Genomic DNA, 10369 nt, shown 5'->3' with positions numbered 1-10369 from the left:
CTATTTGCCAAGGTCTCTACTAAATCCTACAGATACAAAGATAGACAAAATTAGAGCCTAATGGGCAGCCAGGCGGTACAGTGGATAGAGTCCAGGGCCTCAAGTAAGAAAGACCTGAATTTAAATCTGGTTTCAGAAATTTACTAGCTATGTGATCCTGGGCAAGTCATTTAAAACCCCATTTAACTCATTTTCCTCATCTGCAAAATGAACTGGAGATGGAGAAAACAAACCGTTTCAGTATGTTTGCTACAAAACCCCAAATGAAGTTATAAAGAACAGAACACAACTGATCAATGAACCCTCAAGGAGATCATAATCTAATGGAGAGAAAGTTTACAAACAACTCTTTGATATACTGAAGAAACTGTAAACAATCTCTTTGTGAAGGGACTAGGGAAAAAAAAAAAAAAACAGAGAGGGTCAAGAAAGCCTCTTGTACTATGTAGGATTTTAGCTTAGACTTGAAAGAAGCCAGAACCATCTAAGTGAGGAAGGAAAACATTCCAGGGAAGTCAATCAAAATGTAAGATGTCTTACATGGACTATTTTTCTTTTCTTTTCTTTTTTTTTTTTTTAATGTTTAACAATCACTGCCATACAATTGAGATTTTATCCCCCCCACACCTACCCCCCACTACCCCCCTCCCTCCCCACGACTGCATATAATTCTGTATAGGTTCTACATATACTTTCCTATTGAGTATATTTTCACTATAGTTATGCTATGTAGTCAGACTAAAATAAATGAAAGAAATCATAACAAATCAAAACATGATACACAAAAACATACACATACACAAACATGATCGCTACATTTTGTGAATGACTTCCATATTTCTTTCTCTGAGTGTGCAAGGCATTTTGCCTTGAGAACCACCATTGGGATTTTTTTTTTTTTAAGAAGTTCTTGCGTTATTACAAAATTCCAAGTCTACCAGAAAAAACTCTCGCACACTGTGGTCGTTGCTGTGCACAAAGTTCTCCTGGTTCTGCTCCTTTCACTCAGCATCAGGTCATATAAGTCCTTCCAGGCCTCTCTGAAGTCTTCTTGTTCATCATTTCTTATGGCACAATAGTACTCCATTACATTCATATACCATAATTTATTCAGCCATTCCCCAATTGATGGACATCCCCTTGACTTCCAGTTTTTGGCAACTACAAAGAGTGCTGCTATAAATATTTTTGTACATGTGGGACCCTTTCCCATTTTTATGATCTCTTGGGGATACAGTCCTAGTAGTGATATTGCTGGGGCAAAGGGTATGCACATTTTTTTAGCCCTTTGGGCATAGTTCCAAATTGCTCTCCAGAATGGTTGGATGCGCTTGCAGCTCCACCAACAATGAATTAGTGTTTCAACTGTCCCACATCCTCTCCAGCATTTATCATTTTCTTCTTCTGTGATGTTTGCCAATCTTATGGGTGTGATGTGGTACCTCAGAGTTGTTTTGATTTGCATCTCTCTAATCAACAGTGATTTAGAGCATTTTTTCATATGATTATAGATATCTTTAATTTCTTCTTCTGAAAATTGCCTGTTCATATCCTTTGACCTTTTATCAATTGGGGAATGACTTGTATGATTATACATTTGGGTCAGTTCTCTATATATTCTAGAAATGAGGCCTTTATCCCCGAGCTTAGCTGGAAAAATTCTTTCCCAATTTACTACATCTCTCCGGATTTTGGTTGCATTGGGTTTGGTTGTGCAAAAACTTCTCAGTTTAATGTAATCACAATTATCCATTTTGCATTTCATAATGCTTTCTATCTCTTCTTTAGTAAAAAATTCTTCCCTTCTCCATAAATCTGAGCAATACATTATTCCTTGCTTCTCCAGTTTATTCATGGTATCAGTCTTTATACCTAAACCATGTACCCCTTTGGACTTTATTCTTGTGTACGGTGTCAGGTATGGGTCTATGCCTAATTTCCGCCACAGTGTTATCCAGTTTTCCCAGCAATTTTTGTCAAACAATGAGTTCTTATCCCAGAATCTGGGGTCCTTTGGTTTATCAAACAGAAGGTTGCTATATTCCTTGCCTACTGCATCTTGAGTGCCAAGTCTATTTCACTTGTCTACCTCTCTGTTTCTTAGCCAATACCAAGTGGTTTTGATAATTGCTGCCTTATAGTACAGTTTGAGGTCTGGTAGCGCTAGGCCACCTTCCCAAGCATTTCTTTTCATCAGTTCCTTTGATATTCTGGATCTTTTGTTTTTCCAAATGAATTTTGATATTATTTTATTCAGCTCTAGAAAATAATTGTCTGATAGTTTAATTGGTATGGCACTAAATAAGTAAATAATTTAAGTAGAATTGTCATTTTTATTATATTAGCATGGCCTACCCATGAGCAACTAATGTTTTTCCACTTACTTAAATCTGACTTTATTTGTGCAAAAAGTGTCTTGTAATTGTGTTCATATAAACCCTGGGTTTGTTTTGGCAGGTAAACTCCTAAGTATTTTATACTGTCTACCCTAGCTTTAAATGGGATTTCTCTTTCTATCTCTTGCTGTTGGACTTTGTTGCTAATATATAGGAACGCAGAAGATTTGTGTGGGTTTATTTTGTAACCTGCAACTTTGCCAAAGTTGTTTATTATTTCAAGTAATTTTTTACTTGAATCTCTGGGATTCTCTAAGTAGATCATCATATCATCTGCAAAGAGTGATAACTTAGTTTCTTCTTTGGCTATTCTTATTCCTTCAATATCTTTATCTTGTCTAATTGCTACAGCTAACATTTCTAGTACCATATTGAACAACAGTGGTGATAATGGACATCCTTGTTTCACCCCTGATCTTATTGGGAATGCATCTAGCTTATCCCCATTGCATATAATGCTTGCTGAAGGTTTTAGATAGATACTGCTTATTATTTTATAGAAAGTTCCCTTTATTCCTACGTTCTCCAGTGTTTTTAGTAGGAATGGGTGTTGTATTTTGTCAAAAGCTTTTTCTGCATCTATTGAGATAATCATGTGGTTTTTGTTAGCTTTGTTGTTGATGTGATCGATAATACTAATAGTTTTTCTAATATTGAACCAGCCCTGTAATCCTGGTATGAATCCTACCTGATCATAATGTATTAATCTCGTGATAAGATGCTGTATTCGTTTTGCTAAAATCTTATTTAAAATTTTTGCATCTATATTCATTAGGGAAATTGGTCTATAATTTTATTTCTCTGTTTTGTCTCTTCCTGGTTTGGGTATCAAAACCATATTTGTATCATAGAAAGAATTTGGGAGGACTCCTTCTTCCCCAATTTTCAAAAATAGTCTATATAGTATTGGAATTAACTGTTCTTTAAATGTTTGATAGAATTCACTTGTGAATCCATCTGGCCCTGGAGATTTTTTCCTAGGGAGTTCATTGATGGCTTGTTCAATTTCTTTTTCTGAGATGGGGTTGTTTAAGTATTCAAATTCCTCTTCTGTTAATCTGGGCAATTTGTATTTTTTAAAATATTCATCCATCTCATTTAGATTATCGAATTTGTGGGCATAAAGTTGGGCAAAGTAGTTTCTAATTATTGTTTTAATTTCCTCCTCACTGGAGGTGAGTTCACCCCTTTCATTTTTAATATTAGTAATTTGATTTTCTTCTTTCTTTTTTTAAATCAGATTGACCAAAGGTTTATCAATTTTATTAGTTTTTTCATAAAACCAACTATTGGTTTTATTTAGTAATTCAATAGTTTTCTTAATTTCAATTTTGTTAATCTCTCCTTTGGTTTTCAGTATTTCTAATTTGGTATTTACTTGGGGATTTTCAATTTGTTCTTTTTCTAGCTTTTTCAACTGCAAGCCCAAGTCATTGATCTCCTCTTTCTCTATTTTGTTTATGTAAGCATTCAAAGATAGAAAACTTCCCCTAATAACTGCTTTTGCAGTATCCCATAAGATTTGGTATGTTGTCTCACTATTGTCCATGGATTATTTTTCTAAACAACAATAAAGAACCAAGAGTCACTGGATTGTTGAATAGGTCAGGGTTAACAAAGGTTTAAAATGAGTAGAAAAGAAAGAAAAGGAAAATTGTGAACAGGCTTACCAGACAAAAAGATTATTTCATATTTTATCTTGGAAGCAAGTAGGGAACCAATGGAATTTATTGGAGAGTAAAATGATCAGAACTGTGGTTTAGGAATATTAATTTGATAGCTAAGCAGAGAATGTCCTAGAGTAGGAGACTTGAATCATGGAGAGCATCTAGAAAGAATGAGGCAATGAGGGCTTGTATCAGTATGTTGACATTGTCAGAGGAGAGAATGGAGAGTATACAAGAGATATTATGAAGACAAAATAGAATTTCACAGTAAATGGGTTTTGTGGAATGGGAGAGAGTTGAAAGTGATCTGTAAGATTTGGGTAACTGGCAAAATTGAGGTACCTTAAATAAGAATAAGAAAGTTGGAAACCAAGAAAGGTTTTGGGGAAAAGATCAATTCAGTTTGGGGTATGTTTAGTTAAAATATCAATAGGAGATCCATTTTGACATGTCTTATAATAAATTAGAGATTCAAGACTGATTGTCAGGGTTAGGGATAGATAATCAAATATGGGAATCATCCAGATAGAGATGACAACTGAATGCATGGGAATTGATGAGACCATCAAATGAAATAGTATGGAGGAAGAAGAGAAACAGGCATAAGTTAGAGTTTTGGGGGATAACTTACAGTTATACAGGATGACCTGAACAGAGTTCCAGCAAAGAATTATATATAGACTATGTGAACCTAAGAAAGCTTCTTAAACTTTAAAGCTAATTTCTAAGGTTATAAATTGCAGAACAGATGCTAATCCACATTGATGAAAGTACTTTCCACACTGGAATTTTTCTATACCGAACAACTACAACAAGAATACGTAGTCAGAGGAGACTTCCGAGACTTCTTTTGAGGGAAAATCTGATTTCACTTAGTTGGTGTAGCACAGAAGAATGACTAGGGCTTTAGTTCTTCATAATGTTCATTCATTTTTAGATATTTTGGTAAAACTATTACAAATTTAATGACATATTAGGGAATTTATTTATCTCATGAACAACAATAAAAGAAATAATACCAAATAATACAGAACTTTATAGCACAGGTACGCAAGACAATTATTTCAATGTAGAAAGCAATCAGATTAATAGCTTGAATTTGCTGAACACATAAAGCAATTTAAAGCATGAAGAGATCTTTTTTTTTCATTTCACACACCTAGTAAACAATCTACTTTTTCATTATACATTGAAAGCAAGTGTACTTCAAGAATATCTTTCTTAGAAGAAAGAGGATGAAAGCTGACGTGACAGTTAATATTGTGTTTTCGTTGTTATTCTATGCAAAATGATTTTGTTCGATGACCATATCAAAAGAAGTTGTCAATAATTCATATTTTTATAACTTTTTACTAAGTACTATATTATCTCATTTAATGCTTGTAGCCACTGTGGATGTCAGGGAGTATTCACACTGCTATTGAGAAATAAGTGATTTGTTCAAGATCACATAATTATTAATTAAATGTAGGAATAGTATTATGTCTCTTGCCTCACTATGGAGCAGCAGAAAGGATGTTAACTTCTGACTTATTAGACTAGTGTTTCAGTTTGGGCTATTCCTCTTATTAGATGTGCCATCTCTAGAAGGCAATAGGATTCAGCAACCATTGATTATGCATGTCCACAATACTTTGGCTAGACTTTGGAGATACAAAGATAAAAATGGCATAACCATAAAAGCAGGACTTAGGTGAGTGGAGCCAAGATGGTGGAGTAGCCCATAAAATACCTGTAAAGAAGAACTCTCAACAAATTTTAGAGCAGCAGAAGCCACAGAACAAGGGAGTGGAGAAGATTTCTATTCCAGAGTGACCTGAAAGACTGATGGGAAAAGTCTGTTGCACCAGACACGGGGCAGAGCCCAACTGATCCTTGGCCAAGCAGCACCAAAAGGAGCAGATCTGAGCAGGCTTCAGGGACAGAATCTCCAGCAACAGTGCAGATCCCTCAACCCACAGGAGCCAAAGGTCAGTGAGAGAGTCTTTTTGGCTGGTCGAGAGAGGAGTGGGGTGTCCCCATAACTCAGGCCTCCTCAGGTGGCAGCAGTAGAGGCAGGAGCAAACAAGGCTCCCAAAGCAGGCAGTAGCCAGCATCCATTGTTGAAGGTCTCATCAGAAAGCCCCTGAGGGAACTGAGCCCTGTGTGTCAGCCCTGCCCCCACCTGAGCAGCTGATCTTAATCTCACACTGAATAGCAGCCCAGCTCATTTGAATCTCAGCCCCAAGTGCTGGCTGGGCAGAACTGGAGGCAAGGGGCTTGTGGAGAGGAAACTCAGAAGTCAAGTAACTGGCTGGGAAAATGCCCAAATAAGGGAAAAAAACCTTAAGGAACAGGTGTCTCCCCATATCCTTTCAGATGAGGAAGGACAAGGCATGCTGTCAGAGGAAGTCAAGGCCCCTGCCTCCCAAGGGAACTTAAACTGGGCTCAGGCAAAACTCAGGCAACCTTAAAAAACAAATATGCAGCTTACTAAAGAAGAACCAAAATTTTTTTTAGAAAAATAACAGCTTTAAAAAGAGTTTAACTCAACTGAAAAAAAGAGGTCCATAAAGTCAATGTGGAGAAGGAGGCTTTAAAAAGGAGAATTAACCAAATGGAGGAGAAGGTTCAAAAGCTCACTGAACAAAATAATTCATTGAAAGAGAGAATGGGGTTCAGGGAAATGAATGACTATGAGTTAAACCAAGCAGTTAGTAAACAAAAACAAAAATTTGAAAAAATAGAAATGTGAAACATCTCATTGGAAAAACAACTGACCTGGAAAGTAGATCCAGGAGAAACAATTTAAAAATTATGGGACTACCTGAAAGCCATGATCCAAAAAAGAGTCTAGACATTATCTTCCATGAAATTATCAAGGAAAACTGCCCTGATGTTCTAGAATCAGAGGACAAAATAAATATTGAAAGAATATGCCGATCACCTCCTGAAAGAGACCTGAAGAGAAACTCCTAGGAATATTGTGGCAAAATTTCAGAGTTCCCAGATCAAGGAAAAAATACTGCAAGCAGCTAGAAAGAAACAATTTGAGTATTGTGGAAATACAATCAGGATAACACAGGATCCAGCAGCTTCAACATTAAGGGATCAAAGGGCTTAGAATGGGATATTTCAGAGGTCAAAGGAACTGGGATTGAAACCAAGAACCACCTACTAAGCAAATGTGAGTATAATATTTCAAGGGAATAAATGGTCATTCAATGATATAGAGGACTTTAAATCATTCATATTGAGGAAAAGAGCAGATATAGAAAATCTGACTTCCCCACATAAGAATCAAGAGAAGCATAAAAAGGTAAACAGGAAAGAAAAATCATAAAAGACTCTCTAAAGCTGAACTGTTTACATTACTACATGGAAAGAAAATATTTATAACTCTTGAGTGTTTTCTCAGTATGTGGGTAGATGGAGAGAGTGTACATACATACACACACACACACACACACACACACACATATATAGATAGAGAGTACAGGGAGTGTTGAATCAGAAGAGATGATATCCACACAAAAAAAATGAAATAAAATAAAATAAAAATTAAGGGGTAAAGGAGGAAAATACGGGGAAGAGAAAGGGAGAAATGGAACAGGGCAGGCTATAACTCATAAAAGAGATAAGAAAAATCTTGTTAAATGGAGAAGGGGAGAGTGGAATAGTGAAGCTACTCTCTCCACATGTGGCTGAAGGAGAGAATAATATGCTCACTAAATTTGATATGAAAATTTATATCACACCACAGGAAAGTAGGAGGGGAGGAGACAAGTAGGGTGAGGGGAATGTTAGAAGGGAGGGCAAATGGGAGAAGGGAGTCACTAGAAATAAACACTTTTGAGAAGGGACAAGGACAATTATGGGGGAAAAAATAAGGGGGGACAGAGTAGGACAGAGGGCAATAAAATTAGTATTACACAACATGATTATTATGGAAGTCTTTTGCAAAACAACACATATTTAGTCTGTGTTGAATTGCTTGCCTTCTCAGTAGGGCTGGGGAGAGGGGAGAGGGAGAGAAATTGAAATTCAAAGTATTAGCAATGAATGTTGAGAATTTTTATTGCATATAATCAGGAAATAAGAAATACAAGGAATGGGGTAGAGAAATTTATCTTGCCCTACAAAAAAGAGAGAAGATGGGGATAAGGGAAGGGTGGGGTATGATAGAAGGGAGGGTACATTGAGGGAAGGAGCAATCAGAATGCAAGTTATTAGGAAGCAGGGAGAGGGGAGTGATGGGGAGAAAAATTGAACATGTTACAAAGTGAGGCAAAAGCAACTAGTATTAAAACAATTGACTGAATTAATAACTGAGAATAAATCAATGACATCTTTAGTTTGGGGAAAAGAATTTTAGTCTAAATTTCCTAGAGGAAGGTAACTTTGGGTAAAATTTGGCATTGATGGAAAAGTTAAAGTTTTAACAGTAAATTTGATTTTATGATTGCTGTTTAATCAGGGACTAGAACATGTATAAAAAGGCATGTAAGCCACTTAAGACTTGCCTCAAAAGATGTTCCTTAGCCAAAATGAAACTATAAACATATTTGAAACCTGGTTATTGGAACTTTCCACTTTTAGATGCTATGGGACTATTAAGTGACTGTTCTTCTGAGTCTAACTCCAGGTATGGATAGCAAGAAAGGCCGTGTGAGCCTCCAATCCATGATACTGGTATGAACTGCAAAAGGTGATCTCATGGGAAGGGTGGGAGAGTGGCTGTTCAGCCTGGGCTGAGATAGGATTATCCTGACTCAATTTCCCCATTGACACCTGGCAGACTTTGAGCCTAACTGAATGCAAGTGGACAATCTAATCCTGCCTGGAAGTGACATGAAGTTGGGGAGATATTGTATCCCTGCAATGTCGCTACTCTTGGTGGCAATTTCCTATAGTCAAAAGATTTGTAAGCTTAATACCAGATCCGTTAAATTATAGATTATTGGTAGGGAAACATCCGAAGATAAGTCTAAAATTAAGCTATTAGGCATAGGACTTTAGACCAACAACAATAAGTTAGGGTACTTTAATTCTTAGCAATGCTGTGGAGACAATTAGGTCAAGAGCTTGTGAAGTTAGCAACATAAATATTATTTGTGTCTCAGTTGGTTAATGTTTTAAAAAAAATTCTTTTGTGGTCCATATTGTAAATGCTTTAAAAAGAAGTATCACCTGATCAAAAGTTTGAATTGTTCTATCAGTTACAAATTGTGCTAAAAATGAAAAAATAAAATAAAAAAAAACACGTTGAATTCATCCAAGCATAAAAAATGTAGATTATAGCTAACAGGATGAGAAGTAGGGAGGCTGGGCCTGTGAGTTGTCCCTTTACTGCCTGCCAAAATGAGATAAAGAGATCACATATAAAACAAACAAAATAAAAAATAAGACTTCATTTTTACAAGAATGGGGAAAAGAGAGGAAAAGTGGTGGGTGGGCCAAAGGAGTACAAGACACATGAAGATCACTATAGCAATAGATAGGGAGCCATGAGGCAGAATGGAAACTAGATGAACTATTCTGGGAAAATTTGAAGAGTGTGAGAACACTTCAAACCATTGGATCAATGAATGGCGCTGGTACATGTCCAAATGTTCCTCTGAGGTGAAAATGAATGTGGGGCACAGTTTCAAGTTTAATCTGCATTATTAATGTTCCTTCTATCACTTCCTTATATACAGACAATAACAAAAACAATAAGCAAACTTTGATTTATAGCATTTGATGATATCTGAATATAAAGGTTCCCATTGAAATTTTAACAATTGACTTTCGTGAGTCAGTTAAAAGTTTGCTCCAACACACTGCTGACCAGGCTAACTTTGCTTACCTGTAAAATGAGATAGATAAATAGATAATAAACAAACATATCAAATCATAAGCATTCATCTAGTGTCTACTATGTCCCAGGCATTGTGCTAAGCTAATGTATAGATAATAGATGAATAGGTGGATAGGTAGATATAGATACATGATAGCTCATGAGATTATGCCTAGATAGATAGATAGACCATTAATTAGTTTCTTCTTATGTTCCAGGAATTGTGCTAAGAATTGGGGGAATAGATATAAATAAATAATATAGTTCTTATCTGGAGAAACCTATGTTCAAACAAAACATAAAAGAGAGATGGAAAGGGGTGTGTGTGTGTGTGTGTGTGTGTGTGTGTGTGTGTGTGTGTGTGTGTGTGTGTTATTCTACAGAATAGATTGAGCTGCGGTTAAAGTGAACATAGCTTGAGCCCCTCATAAAATGGTATTCCCAACTAAAGAATCACTAGTCTGCAGATCAAGACAGATCTCCAAGGT

This window comes from Notamacropus eugenii, chromosome 1 (genome assembly GCF_028372415.1).
Source record: "Notamacropus eugenii isolate mMacEug1 chromosome 1, mMacEug1.pri_v2, whole genome shotgun sequence".
NCBI lineage: Eukaryota > Metazoa > Chordata > Mammalia > Diprotodontia > Macropodidae > Notamacropus > Notamacropus eugenii.
The sequence above is the reverse complement of the archived record's forward strand: the minus strand, read 5'-3'. Positions refer to the sequence as shown.